The sequence below is a fragment of the Chinchilla lanigera genome, unplaced genomic scaffold, assembly GCF_000276665.1.
Source record: "Chinchilla lanigera isolate Chin_1 unplaced genomic scaffold, ChiLan1.0 scaffold00051, whole genome shotgun sequence".
NCBI classification, from domain to species: domain Eukaryota; kingdom Metazoa; phylum Chordata; class Mammalia; order Rodentia; family Chinchillidae; genus Chinchilla; species Chinchilla lanigera.
Genome location: NW_004955452.1, coordinates 16270785 through 16289371, shown reverse-complemented (window position 1 = coordinate 16289371; position 18587 = coordinate 16270785). Strand labels below are relative to the sequence as shown.

Genomic DNA, 18587 nt, shown 5'->3' with positions numbered 1-18587 from the left:
AAAAAAAAAAAAAAAAAAAAAAACCTACCAAACCCTATAAAACAGAAAAAAAAAGGGTCCAACAAAAATTATTGTCTATCCAAATGAGTGCTTCCCTTCCAGAACCTGCAGCCTTAGAATCCAGCAAGTCATGGTCCTCTCTGCTCAGCTTTATAGCTTGTGGGTTTGTGAGGTGCAACCCCTCCAGGGGCACCTCCTTTCTTAAACCTCAGAATGTGGCACCTGTCCAAGCTGAGGAATGTCCTCACCTACAGTGGTAAGCAGGAAAGCAGTCAGACTATGGGTCTCCACTGGATGTAGTAGTGGGGTTGGGACTCAAGGAGACTGGTGAACTCAATGCCATCACCTTCAGATCTAGTTTTCAGATCTTGCCTCTGAAAACCAGACCCCCTGGGCCTGGCCTCCCACCAAAAAGTGCAGGGCCCTGTGTTTTTCCTGGCCTGAACTTGAACTTCCAAGGGATCTATGTCTAGCCGTTACCCTCTCTGTGTCTAGAGTGAAGCTACAGTGTAGTTATTCTGTGGCTCAGTCCCACACAATCAACCCTTTCTCAAAATGGCACCTGATTAAACTCCCCCTGCTACTATGGAAGCTACAGGATTGAATTTCTTCTCCAAACCTATCCCGCCCTGAAGAAGTCATTCTCAGGGTAAAACCTCACACTGTTTTTGAAGTTTACAACAACTGTGGCCTTTTCTTGGGGCTAGCATTGCTGGCCTATCCTTTATATCGCCTCAAAACTACTGACTCGTTGGGGCTTATCTTCTGTCCTGGGGTGTTGGCCTCATCCATGACCAGGTTGGTTGGATGGTCCTGTGCTGAGGGAAGCCAAAATGCGGAGCCTGGCTAGGAGTTGGCAGTTCAACAGGGTGGGGAATCCATGGCATGGAGTTGGCTGAGGATGAACGTGGCCCAGTGTGGCTGCTCACCTGTTGCACTGTCAGTGTGATGTCTTTAAAACTCTTATAAGTGGCTGCACTTATCAATACTTTGTTCCTTTTTACTGATGAGTAGTTTTCCATGGTGTGGATGTACCAAGGTCATTTATTCACTCATCCAGTGAAGGACATGTGAGTATTTCCAGATTCTGGCTATCATAGAGAAAGGTGTTATGAACATTTGTGTATGGATTTTGGTGTTAAGATAAGGTGAATGTTATGGGTAGAGCTGCAGGTGGACCTGGTACTATAGATGATGTTTAACTTTGTAAGAGACTGCAAAACCTTTCTCCAGAATAGCTGGAGAATGGTACCACTCTGCAAACCCAGCAGGAATTGTTGGGAGTTCCAGTCCTTCCTTATCCTCACCAGCACTTGGCATGCTCTCTCTCTGTCTCTCTCTCTCTGTCTCTGTCTCTGTCTCTGTCTCTGTCTCTCTCTCTCTCTCTCTCTCTCTCCATCTATATAAGGAGATTTGGTTTATTGAAAGGAACAGTTAATGTTTAATTGTTTGATCAATCTTACATGCCTAGATCTAGTTATCTGTGCAACTACTTTGAAGATAACAATATGTAATGCAACAACCATTGTTAATTTTCTATCACCCTGTTTGAAATTCTGTATCATTTTTTTGTCAGTTTCGTGTTGTTTTGTTTATGTCTTTGTTTATGTTATTTTGCTTTTGTTCTTTTATTTATATATGGCCATTCTATGGAATGTAGGGAATGGTATCTAATCATAGTTTTAATTTGCATTTCCCTGACTAGTGATATTAAATATCTTTTCATGTGCTTATTTGACATCTTTATATCCTACTTGGTGAAATATCTGTTCAAATCCTTGCTTGTTTTTTATTATTGTGTTCTAGGAGTTCTTTATATATTTTGGATACAAATCCTATGTCAGATATGTGGTTGTTCTCTAAGCCCTAAAGAAACAGGTGGTGGACACTTGTCTCTTGCCTCAAGCCTTGAGGTAGGGCTTTACTGGGTCACTTAGAGCATGTAATATACATACCCTCCAGTTTGAGCAACACATTGATTGCTGTCTGGTTGACACCTAAGAATTCTAAATATCAAGAGCCTGACTGAGGTGGCCTGTGGCAGTTTAGTAGAAACTGCTGCCTTTGGAGGCCCTGCAACTCCTATCTGCTGGGATAAAGAATGCAAGAGAGTAAAAGAGGGCTTCCCAAGGATGTGGAACAGAGGGAGTGTCAGTGTAAGGTCCTGTCCAGGAAAGCTACTTGGAGGCGCAAAATGACCTCAGCAGAGAGAAGCTGGAGCTGAGCTGTCACTTCATGCCTTGAGACTGGGGAAGGGCAAGTTAGTGGCCTAAACAAAGATACATTTGCCCTAGTTAGAAGAACTGCAGCTGCAAGAGAGTGGGATTTCAGAGAACCCACAACAGAAAGGGGAGAGTCAGATTTAAACAGCTGCTAAGTTAGAGAATGGCAAGTCTAGATCTCCAGTAGGTTCTTTTTTGTTTGTTTTTTCCAGTACCGGGAATCAAACTCACGACTTTGCACTCGCCAGGCAGGCGCTGTGCCTCTGAGCTAAATTCCCAGCCGCCCAAGTCTAGATCTCTAGGGAACAGCCACAACAGAACTTTCTGGCTCCCTCACCTTTTCCTCCTCTTTGCATCTCATCCCTGGAGAGGCCAGAAAGGTGCCTAGCAAATGGTGAGGAGCACAAGTGAGAAAAAGATGTCTACCATCTCCCTCTACTCTGACAGCAGGCTTCCACAGCAAGCAGAGCGATGAAGCCTCAGTTTTAAATCTGATTATTACATGAGGCAGGATGTTTAAATTACTGTTAAGATTTACACCTAAACATCCCTCTCAAAGCCTAGTGTGTTTGGAGTGTAATTGGATCATGGAGATGCTGTACTCATCACTGGATTCATCCATGAGGAGTTCAGTAGCTGAAAGTGCTGTGAGGAGGAGGTAGGGCTTGTTTGGAGGTGAGTCCTGAGGGCATGACCTGGACGGGTATATTTTTGTCTCTGGCTCCTGCCTTCTCTCTGCTTTTTAGCTGCTTCCTGGCTGCCATGGGTTGAATAGCTTTCCTTTGCCATATCTCTCTGCCATGCTATTTCTGCTGTAGAGCCAGTTGACCATGAACTGAAACCACAAGTCAAAATAAAGTTCAACTCCCTTAAATTGTAGGTATCAAGTATTTTGTTCTAGCCTCGGGAAAGAGGCTAAGACAATTATTTTAGTGTGAATGTAAAACTGTTTGTACTTCTTACCTGCTCAATGTTGTGGTCTCCCAATGAATTTCCTGCTTTTGTACTTCTGTCATTGTTCTGCTATCCATCCTGCTTAGTAATTTGGGTATAGGTTCTTGAATCTCAACTCTGACCATACCACACTCCTTCTCAAGAAGAGATGGGGCCCAGTTGGAGGAGATTCATGACTGGGAGTTCACCATTGGGGAGTACAGCACTCACCATGGATTTTTTCTTTACTTGCTGCTTCTTACCTGCTGTGGGTTGAGCAGCTTTCTGTTACCTGGCCCTTCTACCATACTAATTATGTCCTGGAGTGAGCCAACCATGTACTGAACTCTCTAAAGCATAAGCCAAATAAGCCTCTCATCCTTAAATTGTGGGTGTCAAGTATTTTGTTCCAGTGATAGGAAAGTGACTAATACTACAGGGAACTGGAAGTAGAATATATTAGTCACACTACCTGTCATCATGGAGTTTGCAGTTTATTAAATGAGAGGAAAGCAAAAAACTATAGTAAAGTGTGAGAATGTCATGGTACAGGACCTCCCAAGAGCTTTGGATATGTCTAGCAAAGGAAATATTTAAAGCTTCACAATTTGGGTTTTCAGTATTCTGCAATCAAATGTAGAATCATACACAGACTTGGAAAGTAAACAAGTATCAGATGGTTCCAAATGCCAAGAGAAATAGAAATGGCATTATTGGGTAGGAACATAATAAAGAGGGTAAACAGGAAAAGTGTTGCATGGTCTAATGATAAATGGGCAAACTAGAATTTCATTCATCAATAATGGAAGAAAAAGGGTCAGAGAATTATCACTCACTTTTTAAGTCGTTTATTGATCCCTGTGATGGGTATAAAACATTTGTGTTTTTCAGATAATGGTTAAAAATGGATGTTAGTTTGACACAGCCCTTCCATAATGGTGGTTAGAATATGCCTCTTGGTTTCCAATGGTTAGAAGAGTAATTGAGCAGCAGTGTCCCTTTCTGAGCTCTGAAATCTCTCCTGTGCTTCCCTAGAGGCCATGCTTCCTCCAAGCTGTTCCTACCAAAGACAGAGTATGGCAGAAATGCCGCAGCTGACTTATTCCTAGGAGATATGAGCTCCTCTGAAGGGTGACAGGCATGAGAATTCTTGGACAGCCTGCCAAATTGCCCTTAGAATTGCAGGTGATTCTAGCGTATTGGCACCAAATCTCCCTTCTTTCTCTCCATATACAAGATTAGACCTCCAGCCTCTCCTGGCATCTTGGTATTTTCTAGCATAAGTGCTTCCTCTAAAACATTTTTGGTAAACCTGGTCCTGTTTGGTATCTGCTTCTCAGAAGATCCAGGTACTTTCCCAAAAGAGGACATAAACAAGCACCTGTTTTATCCAGACTCTGTCAGGTTTCAATAGGTGGGTGCAGCAGCAGAGGGATGTAAGCCAGGCCATGGGTATAGCATCACATACACCTCTGGGTCAAGATGTGTCTCCTCCACCCGTGCTGAGTGATCCAAGACAGGTTAACTTAATTCCTGCTATCCTCAGCTTTTTCATCTGTAAATCTGGTTGCTCATTTTTCCCCTCAAAGGTTTTTCTGAGGGGATTAATTGGGATAATGTAGGTATGGAGTTATTATGGCATTAATACATAAGTCTGTTGGCTGGCTGCTAAGTGCTTCATTCCCTCTCTTCTTCACCAGTAGCATCCTCATCCCCCATATAAAAAGTGTTAGGGTTTAGCTCTAAAATGTCCCCTGAAAGTCTCATGTGTTTGGAGAGGTGATTGGATTATGGGCATGTTACACTCAGTGGTGGATTCATCCATTGATGAGCTCAGTAACTAAATGTGTTCTTAGGAGGCGGAACCTGTTTGGATTTGTGTTATAAGGAGCGTGACCTGGAAAGGTGTATTCTTGGGCTTGGCTCCTCCTTCCTTTCTCTGCTTCCTAACCACCATGCGTTGAGCACCTTTTCCTCCGCCAGGCCCCTCTGCCATACTGCTTCCTTAGTGTATCGATTAGTTTTCTCATAGCTAAGACACAATACTCAAGCCCACAATTTAAAAGAGAGGTTTAATTTGCTGATGGTTTAAGTCCACGATAGGCAGCAACGCAGAGACATCATAGTGGAAGAGCATGGTGGAACAAAGCTGTTTAATTCTTGGTGGGTGGGAAGTAGACATTGACCTGTTATGGTTTGTGTCTAGATGTTCATGACTATGGGATGGGCTTCTAGAGTTTATGACTGACTCATGGTCTAACGCTGGGGTTATGGGTATGAGTGCTACACCTGCCCTGGGGTGGGTATCTTACCTATATATATAAGGGAGGGAAAGAGGCTTGCTCTCTATAGCTGCTTCTCCCTTTTTACTCTTGCTGCTTTGGCTGTTTTCCACCTCCATAAACTGTTGCCCTCTACCATGTGCCACTCTGCCTTGGAGCCAGTCGAGTATGAAACTTTCACAAACTGAGAGCTAAATAAACCTTTCCTTCTTTAATTCTGGGCATCAGATATTTTGTCTCAGCAATGAGAGGAAAGTAACCAAGACAGACCTTAATGTCACACCTCCATGATCCACCCACACACACCTAGAGCTGTGTTTCATCAATCCCTGGGGTGGGTCCCAAATTCAATCCAGTTGAAACTCCACCCTAATTGCCACACTTAGAAATTTTAGATTTAGAACCAGGAGTGTCAGATTTGTCTCTCTCTGGGAATGGCTGGGGCTCTCATGTCTCAAGCTCTAAGACTACTGAGAGCTGTACCTTCCACTATGGAGGGAGAAATCCTGGCCACATGGAAATGAAAGAATGTGTTTGTTACATGAGAGGGAGAGATTAGCGAGCGATCTGAGAACACTCAAGTCCCTGGCTTTGGTTATCCCCAACATTCTCATGACCGGCTCTCTACGCTAGCTCGAGTAGCATATCTGTCAGGTGCAGCCCAAAGAGTTCTGACTAGTGAAGGCGTGTTCCTACGCATGTGCTGCCTTCCCACCTTGACTGTGAACCTCTCAGGGCCGTATACAACCCTTTGCTGTTTCTGGTCACAGTGCCCAGAATAGTGCCTGGCCCTGCAGCTGCTTCAGACAGATGTGCCGCTGACAATGAGGCTCAATCAAACACTTTGCTCATGGAAGGTTTCTATATATTCCACACATGATGTCACAAGACCATTTTAAATCTATACTCAATATTCTGGTTTAAATGTGCTAAAAATGTTCTGTGGCAAGGACTGCAGACCCTTTCCGAAAAGAGCTTCTGGCAGGTATTTTGTATTTGGCGTGGTAGAGCTTGTAGGTGGTGGGTGTTGCTAGGAAAATTATTGTGCTTAAAATGAAGCAATGTCATCACCTGTCCCTCTCCATCCTAGGTCATCCTGAGCCTCTCCTGCACCACTGAGCAACCTATGGATCAAAGAGGTCACTGCAGCCACAGTCAGCTTCTTTGAGACTGTGGGTATGTAGAGGGCTTGAATCTTTCTTAAAATATTTCACATGCATTTTTCTATTGAGTCCTTGTTACAGTGTAAAATCCTCAAGGAAAGATGTTTTATTTTTCATACAAAATCTAACCTGGGCTGGGTTTTCTAGTAAACATTTGGACCCAGATTCTGTTAGTATATGCCTTCTAGGAACCTGGGTCTGAGGTCTCTCTTATGTACTGTCTCTTTTAGCTTAGGAACCCCACGACCCAGGATTCGTGGCCCCCATTCAATAAAGTAGCAATAAGCACACATACAGAGGTCAAATAATTTGTGCCCAGCCACACAGCTGCTCAGGGGCTGTGCTAGGAGTTACTACTTCTAGTTCAATTCCCACATAACATAGGTAATAATGAGTGATGGATAGAAGACTCTCATGGATGAGATGTTCTTTCAAAAAGGAGGAAGTGGAAAGTATTCCTTCAGGTTGAGGGAAAATTAGTCTAAGTGATTTCGTTTTCCTGATTCTAGGGCTGCAACTTGGGTAAGATGAATGGGCAAAATTTAAGGAAGTGCTGAAAGACTCAGTCATTAAGAGAAGTGATATTTTAATGTAGCAATTTTTAAAAAGTAAATGAATACGATTTTAAATTAAAGACAGAATTTGTCAACATAGCTAGGATTTGGGTGAAGTGAATGAGATGAGCCATGCAAAGGCAGGGCTGGACCATGAAAGGTAGGGAAGACACCGACATGAGTTCATCAGAAGCCATTTGTCTTCGTCCTTGACTGGTAGACAGACCATTGTCTCCTCTTCCTTTACATGCTCTAGCCAATGGGACACCAGTGAAACTGATGTGAGCCACTCCAGACTGGGCCATAAAAACAAGCAACATTCAACTCTCCATTCTGTTTCCCCCTCCTGACTTGATACAGATGAGCATGGTGACTCTAGAAGCCAAGGCTGAAGATGACAGAATCAGCACACGAAAGAGTTTGGAAAATGACATTACTAGTGGAGGAGAATGACACCCTGCTCAGACTAAGGCCCCTCTAAGGCAGACCAAGTGCCTACTGAGCCCACTGCTCCAGGAACACAGTGGGAAAGGGCCAAAGTAGTAATAGGAGTTGGATTCTACTTTCTGCTTTTGGTAATATATTTCAAGAAAGAGGTGAGTTCAATGGAGGTTTGGCCAGTTAGCCTTAAGATGATTCTTGAGCCTCAAGCTTGCATGGAAAGAAGGCAGCTGCAACTGTTGCGCAGCCTTAACAGAGGGAATGTTCTCCAACACTCATTTCAAATGTAGCCGTGGAGGAGACTGGTCAAGAAAGAATCTCTAAGAGCCCAGGGTAGGGAGCCACAGGAAGTAATGCAAGAGTCAGGTTCTCCCAGAGAACAGAGTCAGCGCCTAATTCAGAAAATCTTCCCACCTCTCCTTGTTCCTCTAAATCCTAGTAGCACATTATTATTCATCTGGGTGCTTTTGCCTTATTCTTTGCTGGTCTCCTGCATGTTCTCCGAAGGCTGGAGTAGTGTGCAACATGTTGGCCGAGAGAACTGTATAGTCTTTAGCCCAATAATTGCATGTCTAGGAATCTGTCAAGGAAAGAATCAGATGTAGAAATAAAATCTTAAAATAAAGGATATCCAACGCAATGTTATTTAAATGGTTAAAAATTGGGTACTACCTAAACGTCCAATGGTGTTGGGGATAAATGATTTAGGAAATATATAGTATATTCATAGGGTGGGATATTATTTATTCATTAACTTTCCTATTTGTATAGGAAAAGTTTTTTAATGACTTGGGGAAATGCTTATGATGCAAAACTGTGTATATATTAAGACTTCAATTATGTACAAGATATATGCCCAGAAAAAACTGTAAAGAAATGTGTGAAAATGTTCCTGGTGATTTTAAGGGGAATTGCAGGGATCACTAGAAATAATATCTTTGGAGTTTTGGGTGATATACAGATTTTTCCACAGAGAGTATAAATTGCTTTTATAATTAGAGAATACCATTCTCTTTAAAAGAGAAACAATTAATGAAATTTCACCTATACTCGCCTTTCTTCCTGTTTCAACATCTGACTTGATGTACTAAAGACAACACTGGCCTGAGAATCAGGAAAGCAGAGTTCGGGATTAGTTTGCCATGTAACCTTTGGCCACACTTAGGCTTCTTTCCCCATTTGTACAAAGAAGGGGCTGCACAGGATAAAGCTAAACTGTCCTTTCCAGTTCAAAAAGTCTACAGAAATATGCTGAATCACCCATTAATGTATCATTCCTTTTCATTCCTGAAGGTAAAACCAGCCCCCAAAACTTGGAGCCCGATAGACTTTGAAATTGGCCCTTATTTTAATTCTTAAGTTCTTAGCATGAGAGCAACATTCAATATGGTTCTGAAATATCTCATGCAAAAAAGTGCCAGAGTCATAGACTGAAATATTTATTTGAATATAAATGAACACGGATTTGCCAAAATACGTTCCTCCTGTTGTCATGGACACAAATGCCTGACTTTCTGATTTGCATTTCTTTTCTAATGGGTACAATATGTTTCAGCTCCTTATTGGTGCGAGGACTGGATTTGAGAAACTCACCATTCTGTGAGCTCCCCAAAATGTCAGCTGTGGCTTTGATTCCGCTTCACCTAACCGACTGGAAGAAAGTTCGTGCCCTTGTGTGGTCAGCACAGGGGCTCTAAGGGCTCCTGACCTCCCCTAGCAGCCTCCCTCGAAGGTATAAACTGGGTTTAGAGGTGCCTTGATATTGCCTATTGTCTTGGTATCTTGCCCAGCCTGGGTCTACTCCCACTACTTTTGGAATTCACCTTCGCTCTCTTATTCTTTTAGGGTGGGGACCGCAGGGAGTCTTTTCTTGTGACATTCCTGGTCCCTGGCAGTGTCAACTCCTTTTCCTGCGTGCTTCCATCTGCTCCTTCCTCTACGTGCACATCCTCAGAGTCACATTTCACTAACTCCTCCTTTTTGTCTTCACTCCAAAAAGGACAATCCCCGAATCCTGCCGATTCTACCTCTAACGACCTTCTACTTTCAAAAGGCTTCTTCCAATGTTGTCCATGTCAGAGACAAAAACCCTTTCAAAAAGGGTAAGGGGATTTTGCTTGAAATCCTTTAATAGTTTGATGCTGACATTAATAGAAAAGTCTAAAATCTTGATGGTGGCTTTCAAGGGCTGCCCTGTCTTGCTCCTGTCCCTTTTACTGATCTCATGTCCTACCCCTCTTCCAAGCACATGAGCTGCCTTTGTTTCTTTCCTCTGTGCCTTGGCACACACTGCTCCTTTCCACGGAACACTCCCCGACCCCCTTTTTCTCACTTTCCCTTTAGTGCCTGTAGTCCAGGGCCGCCTTCCCTGGCCTCTCTAGGAGATTATGTATTCTACGGCTAGACAAGACTCATGAACCCCTGTGCTCTTCCTTGTGGACATTTCACAATTGGAGTTAAATACTTATTTAATGCCCATCTTTTCTGCCAACTGGTAAGCTCAGTGACAGCCAAGATCATGTCTATTCAGTTTGTAATTAGGCCCTCATCCCCTTGTAGAGTATTGGGAACATGGTAGGTGCTTGATATTCATGTGAATGACAATGAATTCTGCAGACTGATTGTCAAAAATAAATGTCAAAATAAAAACTTGATTATAGAAGCCACAACCTGCAACTCTCCTCTCCCCTGATAAAACCAAGTAACTCAAAACTTATCCCTAGCTCATTGCTTATCAAAAAAAAATGGCCAAGTTCCCGTGTCACCACGCACCAGCCCACTGCAATCTGACTTCCAGCCTGTCTTCCCAGCCTCATTTCTTCCCTCTCGCCTGGACGTTTGGTGCCTGAGCACGCCTGGCTCTTTAGAACTTCTCATCTCACTGGGCTCAGAGGCTTGACTCCTCCTGCTGCATCCTCCTTTCTCTCTGTTTTGGTAGAGGATTTCTGCACACTTCAAAGCCCAGCCCAGATGAGGGAGCCAGGCCTTTACTCTCCCCTGGGGAGCCTTTCCCGCTGCCACTAGCCCATGCAAGCCTGCAGTTTTATTTACCCTCTTGCCAATTCTTTTAGGATAAGAACCCTGCCTCACACTCCCTGTACTGCTGGAACCAGCACTCATAAGTGAATGTTTCTCCCCGACCCCTGTATTGCTTCTCTGCTCAGATAAGAAAAAACTTCCATCTCCCTTCATCCTGGGGCTTGCCCCTCTGCAATCTCTCCCTGATCGGCCCCTCCATGAGAGGAGACATTGCCAGTGTGACCAGACAGAGTAAGGGGACTCTGGAATGGTGGGCCTGGCCCCTGTGTCCTAAAGGCAGGACTGAGGCTCTGCCTCTCTGTCGGCCAATCCAATCGGGCACCCAACCTGCCACCCTCCTCTCTGATGGACACAGCTCGGGCACCTGAGCCTGAGGGGATGAATTTACATAGGGCCTGCTCTGAGTGTCTCACCTGCTTGGCAGGCAGCCTGGCTCTGACTTCTCGGCAAAGCTTTATTTCCTTTCTCAGCTTTTCCCAGGGAGTCCTGCAGGTGAAGATGGGGAAGGACCTTGGGCACTGGACCAGCTGTTAGTAATAAAGTACTGCTTCATTTTCTATTTGATTCTAGTGCACCAGTGTGTGGCTTACCAGTGGGGTCCCCGTGACCCACACTGACTCACAGAGGTGACAGTGGAGAATGCACATCCTTGTTTCGGAGTGCCTGGGTTCAAAGCCATGCCCAACTGCTTGTTGACTTTGGACCAATCACCATACCTCCATTTCCTCACCTGGAAGATGGGGAAACCAGCAGTACCTACTCATAGGGCTGTCCTGGGGACTAAGGGAGGAATCCTGAGCACAATGCCTGTCATGGAGAAGCACCCACACCAATTAGGCTTCCCCGGTAGGGTGTTGGAAAGAAAAATCTAGGATCAGAGGTACCTGTCTTGCTTCTGGCTCTGTCTCTCACAGCTGGAAGTGAGCCTGACACATGGTAGGTGCTTAAGGAATGCTTATTATGTAGGTTATGATTGTTGTTATTGTTAATAATGGGTAGAAAATGCTTACTAATGCTTTTAAAATGAACGAATGGATGTATGAATGCCCCTCCAAAGCAAGAGGGACACATTCACTGTGTATAGTACACACACTCACTGAAAGACACAGAGAAGTATATTTTAATAAAACCAAATATATGGACACAGACCAGGGAGGCCTGTGCTTTGCACTATCTGAAATAACCAAGTTTTCTAGATTTGAACGGCAATGGCATTTCAGAACAGGCATGTGATGGGAAATATCGTCTGTTCATCTCATTCCTGTCCCAAATGCTCTTCCTGGGTTTCTGTGCACGATGAATTAGATATTGTCTATGACAGTAGTGGTGAACCTACAACACGCATGTTATTATGGGTTTTTTTTTAAGACAAAGGATGTTAATGTATGAGTTGTTCTTTTTTCTAAATGAAAACCTCAGTATTGAGGTTTAATTGCAGTGCTGGCACTTTTAAATAAGTGGGTTTTAGGTTGTATTTTGTGCACTCATCTTTTTTTTTTTTTTTTTTTTTGTCTTTTGTGAGACCGGGTCTCATTATGCAGTTCAGGCTGAACTTGAGCTCACTTTGTAGCCCAGGCTGGCCTTGAACTCGCAGTGATCCTCCTGCCTCAGCCTCCCAAGTGCTGGGATTACAGGTGTGCGATTACAGGAATCCTGAGCACAATGCCTGTCATGCAGAAGCACCCACACCAATTAGGCTTCCCCGGTAGGGTGTTGGAAAGAAAAGTGCCCGGCTTGGGCAGTTGTCTCTAAAAGGGTCACCTTCACTGGTCTACGACTCAACGAGCTCCCGTCTCACAGGTGTGAGCCAGTGTGACTCCTGGAGAATGTTCTCAGGTACTCGCCTTGTGTGGTTCCAGTCCCAGCTCTGTCCCTTGCTTGCTGAGCCCCCTGAGTATGTCCCTCTCTCTGCAGCTTGCATGAAAGAGTTGGATCAGATCAGTGGTTGTCAAACTCTTTGAGTAGAGAAACACTTTATTTCAGTGAAAATGCCATGTGGGAGCTGAGGGTGTAAAGCAGATGAAAAGGGAGATTATGGGGGAGGACGGGCAAACGCCGTCTGTGCACTCAGTCCCAGGGGGCTATGGGAACCCAAGCACCCAGAGACTGGTGAAGGGGGCCTTCAGCATTATTCACGATCCTGAGGTCCTCCAACACAAGCAGGCCTGTCTTGGACAATACAAAGACGTTTTCTTGATTTTTAAGGTTTTTTTTTTTTTTTAAGTAAACTTAATTTTAGAATAGTTTTAGATGTGCAGAAGAAGTGTGAGGTAGTATGGACTGTGCATATAACCCACGCCCACTTTCCCTATCACTAACATCTAACCTTAGCTATCTTGTGCGTGTGTGTGTGTATATATATATTTTCTTCCTTCCTTCCTTTCTTTCTTTCTTTCTTTCTTTCTTTCTTTCTTTCTTTCTTTCTTTCTTTTCTCCTTTCCCTCACCCCAGTTTCCTTTTGAGTAGTTTCTTTCCCTTTCACAATATCTATTGTATCTTTCAGATTTTATTTACTTTTTCAGGTTCTTACTTTGGGGGGCACAATATGATGTTTACACATGTGAGTCTGATTTATTTCACTTATGAGTATGGTCTCTAGTTGCATCTATTTACCTATAACAGCCTCAAGTTTATCTTTCTTTAGAGCTGAGTAATATTCCATTGTATAAAAATACCACACCTTTTTTATCCATTCCTCAGTTGATGGGCATTTGGGTTGTTGCCAAGATTTAGCTATGACAAATTGTGCTGCTATAAACATGGGTGCACATATATCTCTGTGGTATGATATTTTCAGTTCTTCTGAAAAAATACCCAGAAGGAGTATAGCTGAATTGAATGGGACCTCTAGTCCTAGTATACTGAGGAATCTCCAGACTGATTTCCACAGTGATTTCACCAGTCTGCACTCCCACCAACAGTGGAGAAGGGTTCCTTTTCTCCCACAACCCCTCCAGCATTTGTTATTGGTTGATTTCTTGATGATAGCCATTCTTTCTGGGGTGAGATAGAATCTCAGTGTTGTTTTAGTTTGCATTTCTCAAATGACTAATGATGATGAACATTTTTTCATATATATTTATTTGCCATTCATATTTCTTTATCTGAGAAGTGTGTATTCATCTGAGATGCCCATTTTTGGATTGGGCCTTTGAATTTTGGGGGCCTGATATTTTAAATTCTTTTTATGTTCTGAATAGTAGTCCTTTGTCCGAGGGACAGTTGGCTAAAATTTTTTCGCCATTCGTGGGTATTCTTTTTAGTCTGTTGGTGATTTCTTTTGATGTGCAAAAACTTTTCATTAAGATGAGATCCTAGTTGTTGATTTTGAAGTATTTCTCATGCAGTTTAGTGTCTGTTTATGAACTCTCTGCCTATCCCTATGTCTCCAAGATTTCCACCTCCTTTCTCTTCCAATAGATTTGGTGTTTGTATTTTAATATTAGATCTTTGATCCATTTTGACATTAGTTTAGTGCATGGTGATAGACATGGGTCTAGCTTTAGCCTTCGGCATGTGAAAAGCAAGTTTTTCCAGCACCATTTATTAAAGATGCTATCTTTCTTCCAGTGAACATGTTTGGCTCCTTTGTCAAAGATAAGGTAGCTGAGTGTGTTTGTGGTTGTGGCTGCATCTTCTAGTCTGTTCCATTGATCCTCAGGTCTATTTTTTCACCAATACCATGCTGATTTTATCACAGTAGGTTTGTAGTATAATTTCAAGTCAGGGATTGTGATGCCTCCTGCCTTTCTTTTGTTGCCCAGAATTGCTTTCGCTATTCTGGGTCTCTTCTGGTTCCAGATGAATTTTAGGAATGTTTTCTCTAGATCTCCACAGGGTTGGTTTTTTTTTTTTTTTTTTTTTTTTTTTACAATCATTGCCATCATCTATCTTCAGAACATTTTTTATCATCTCATACTGAAACTTTGTTCCCATTGAACAACAGCTCCCCATTACCTAGTCCCTAGTTCTAGCTACTAGGACTGGCACTTCAATGATTATGAATGCAGATAACCCAGGCAGATTCCTGGGCTCAAATCCTACACCACTCAGGCAATTTTTGTCTGCTTTCCGTGCCTCTACTTTCCCCATCTGTGAAAGGGGGAAAGTGGTAGAATTTGTGAGAGGAAGAAGGCTGTCATCAGAGAGTGATCCTTGTAAGGAAACCTGTGCAGGCAAAGCTGGGACAGCTTTAGGATGCATAGGATACAGGTCAAGCTCTGAGCTAAGAACTTGTAGTCATGGTTTACAAAGGAAAAGGTTTAATATAGGACACAATTTATATGATTATTTCATAGTAATCACCCAAAGAGTCAAATGCAGAAGGGTGTGGGAGATCTGTTCACACACTAGAGACCAAAGAACCCAGCTGAGGGCCTGGATCCCATGGCAATGTCCGGCATGAGTCCAGCTGAAGACCTAGAACCTATGGCAATGCCCTCCATGAGTCCAGATGGAGGCCTAGAGCTCACAACATCTCATGCAAGTCTGTATCAAGGCTCTGCGCTGGGAAGGCCCCAAGGTCAGTGGTGGAAGCTAGAAAGTCTGCGCCAGCAGGATGAAGGGTCTGTGTTAGCAGGATGAGGGAGCTGCACTGGGGCCAGGAAGCGACACTGAAAGTACGGACCAGAGCTCCCCCAAAAGAGAACCGCAACCATCCACAGTGACAGTGTGGACCCGTGCTCCTCTGATGGTAGCAGTGGAGTTCATATCAGGAAAACCAATGTGACAAGCTTCTCCGGGAAAATCACCAGCACACCATCTTCCCCTCCAGTTCTGCTTTTATGCTGCTGGCAACAATCCTCAGATGGGCCTCCCACACCCAGCACCATGCTGATTCAGTTCAGCTGATGTCACAAGTTGACCATTAGTTAATCCACCACACACTTCTCTGATTTAGAGTGGAACGTGAGATTTGAAGCCAGTAAAACCAGAGTTTTCATTATTAATGAATGTGAACAAGTTTAGGTAGAGAAGTGCAGGGGAACTAACATAGGCCATTGTTATTATAGCATTGCAAGGGAAAGTTAATTCACACCAGCAAACAATTATTTCCAGCTGCGAGGAGGCTGCTGTTTACACATCACCAGTGCACTAATTGCAGAGGACTCTGCTCTTCCTCAAAGCAGTCTAGCTGGGCCGTTTGTGAGCTTTGGTGGGCGAACCTTTTTCATCGGTTGGTAGAGCACTTTTCTTTATAAAAACATTCTGTGATTCAGACTTTTCATGTTACCTCGATGCTAACCAGCCATATGATGATCGTGCCAGGCGCGTGCCTGGCCTGGGGGACAGAAATGGCCTGCTCAGGGCGCCCCCCGGTGGGCAGGGGCAGGTGTGGGGAGAGGCAGGCAGGGTGAAGGGAGAGCTTTGGGAAGGGAGGAGCCTGGGCTGAGGCTTCTTAGGAGAAAGGGAGGGTTGACTTTGGATGAGGGGTTTGGCTTGGTTGGGGCCTGCTGTCTTACACTCCTTTATCTATCCTCCTCATTCAAGTCTCTCTGGCCTTCTTTTCTTACTCTCATTCGCCCTTCCCACGGTGCTCAAATCAGAGTTAAGGGACCCTCCTCTGCAGGCAGTGTCCTCCCTGTGGTGCATGCTGGCCCTGTGCACTGCGGCAAGGTGGGCTGTTGTCCCTCTTCCAGTTCTGAGGGTGCGATGCCAGGCAGGCTTGTAGAGCAGTAGTCCTCAAACCTGGCTGTACGTTAGCATTACCTTGGAAGTTAGAAAACACCAATAAATCCAACTTGTTCCTCAGTCCCGTGCCAGAATTAAATCAGCAAGGCAGAGAATCATGGCAGTAGAGTTTTCTAAACATCATTCCCTTCGCTCCAAGGGACTCATAATGCCAGTATGCCTTACATGGCTGTTGGAAGCTTCTGTTTTATTGTTTTTCTCTCATTGATAAACACAGCTAATTACTTAAATCAGCCAACTTTCATTGAGTATCTACTTTATACCAAGCCCAGAGCCATAATCTGGGGGTCCAAAGATGGATGACATAAATTCCTGCCCTCAACGACATCTGAGCTGGAGCAAGAGACCTCCTGAAGTGAATGGTGCTCTGAGATGACCAGGGCCCTCTGAGAGGAGGAACACAGAGTGGCTGTGGAGGGCTTATCTGGGGTGGGAGGGTGTTTCCTAGAAAGATGGCATCAAGGGTGGACCTGAAAGATAGCAGAACTTCATGGGGAGAAGGAGCAGCAAGGGCAAAGGACAGACGTGGAAAGATGGGCTGTGGATCTGCCACTTGGTGTCTTGCACTGGGATAAGAGCATTTGGCATTCAGGAATTGTTCCTAACCCTATGGCAAGAATAGTTTGATCTCTTATTTACGAATCAGGAAACTGAGACATAAAGAGGTTGGGCAACCTACCTAAGGTCACAGGCAGTGGAAGAGTTTAGATCAAAACCAAGTCGCAGCTGGTCCCAAAGCAAAAACTAGCAAAGGGGGTGGGGGAAGGGTAGGGATGTGTGTGACCTGAGTAATGGCCGTAGCATGGCCCCGTATTTATAGACTCTGTATATGGCACTGCATGATTTCTAAAACACACTTCTCTTTGTGCCCAACAAGTCCTGGCTGGGCTGACCTTCACCTCCAGCCCTCCAAAGCCAGATGGTAAGGAAGTCAGCCAGAGGCTCGGGGCCAGGGGCAGGACAGTGGGATTTCTGATCACTGACCTTGGAGCTCCCATGCCCGGCTGTGAGGTGTGCAGGCTTTGAGGGGAGATGTGTTCTGCTGTGACTGCCTACAACGCAGACGGCATCATTTGGTGACCTCATGGATTCCTGCAGTGGAAAGTTGGGAAATGCCATTAATTTGGAGCAACACAGATGTTCATTTGGTGCCAGCATTGGGACCTCGCTAATAGCTGAGGGTCCTCATTTTCACTGAGCTTCTCCATGATTGTAATGCTTTTATAATCTTTTATAAAATGACATTCCTATGGAAAAGCTAAGAGATAGCACTGTTACTCATATATTATTTTTTGAGATAAGGTCTTCCTATGTTGCCTAGGCTGGTCCCAAACTCCTGGGCTCAAGCCATCTTTCCATCTCAGCTTCCTCAGTAGCTGGGACTATAGGTACACACCACTGGGCCCAGTTTTTAAAGGGGTTACTTTTGAAAAGCAAGAGCTCTGGGTTTTGGGGATCCAGTTGCCCAGTTAGGACAATACATGATTGCTTGTAAGGGCAGTAGGATAGTAGGGGAATCCCAAAATATGCAGGGCCAAACTGCATCCTAGAGCTCAGCAGGAGGCCATTTATAATTCCCAAGGCCAGTTTCAAGGGACAAGGACCACTTGGTTTTATAATTGAGCTCAAGTGGAAGGCTCTCATCACACACTTACAATGACAAAAGTGAAGATTTGTTTAAAATCCACATCTCTGGAAATCCTCTATTGCAGAGACAAATGAACTAATTTGAGGAACAGGCCCAGTCTGTGTTAAACACAAAGAGGATGAGAGAATTAATTAAAGAGGACGGGCAGGATTGATCTCAGTGTCTGAAGCCTTGGAGCGTGGTTTGACACATCCCTGACAGCCTCCGGTGTTGTGCTGGGTTGTGCTTCAGATGCGTCCTCTCTGCACAAGGCAATGAAGAAATTAGACAAGCAGCCATCATAGGAGGCACCAGGGTACTGTATTCAAGGCTGGTGTATGTGGCACCTGAGGACAGCTAGAAAAAGGAGCCCCTTCTGGAAGGAAACAGCCCTAAGGGGGCCCGCCTGGCTGGCAGGGGTGGCTGGTCTCTCTTGCCCCTTTGTCTATTGGCCAGGTGCCTCTGTAAATCTGCACATGCGGGCCTAGAAGCCCTGTTTTCAGGGTAAGCCTGATGCGTTTGAGTTTGAGACCCTTCAGGAGGATAATGTGGAGCTGACCTACAAGCCGGGTAGACCTCAGTTTGAATCCTGGCTCTGTGTGTTGCTGGCCTTAATTCACCTATCTGTAAATTGG

The 18587-nt window shown here is 44.4% G+C and overlaps 1 long non-coding RNA gene across 1 annotated transcript; it reads right to left on the bottom strand.

Annotated features, from left to right (window-relative positions):
- Positions 1–16063: 16063 nt before the first annotated feature.
- LOC102017739 lies at positions 16064–18058 on the bottom strand. The gene is made up of 3 exons (XR_262702.1): positions 17981–18058; positions 17310–17417; positions 16064–16343 (listed from the first exon to the last, which is right to left on the bottom strand). It is a non-coding gene; the product is annotated as an uncharacterized LOC102017739 (long non-coding RNA).
- Positions 18059–18587: the final 529 nt, after the last annotated feature.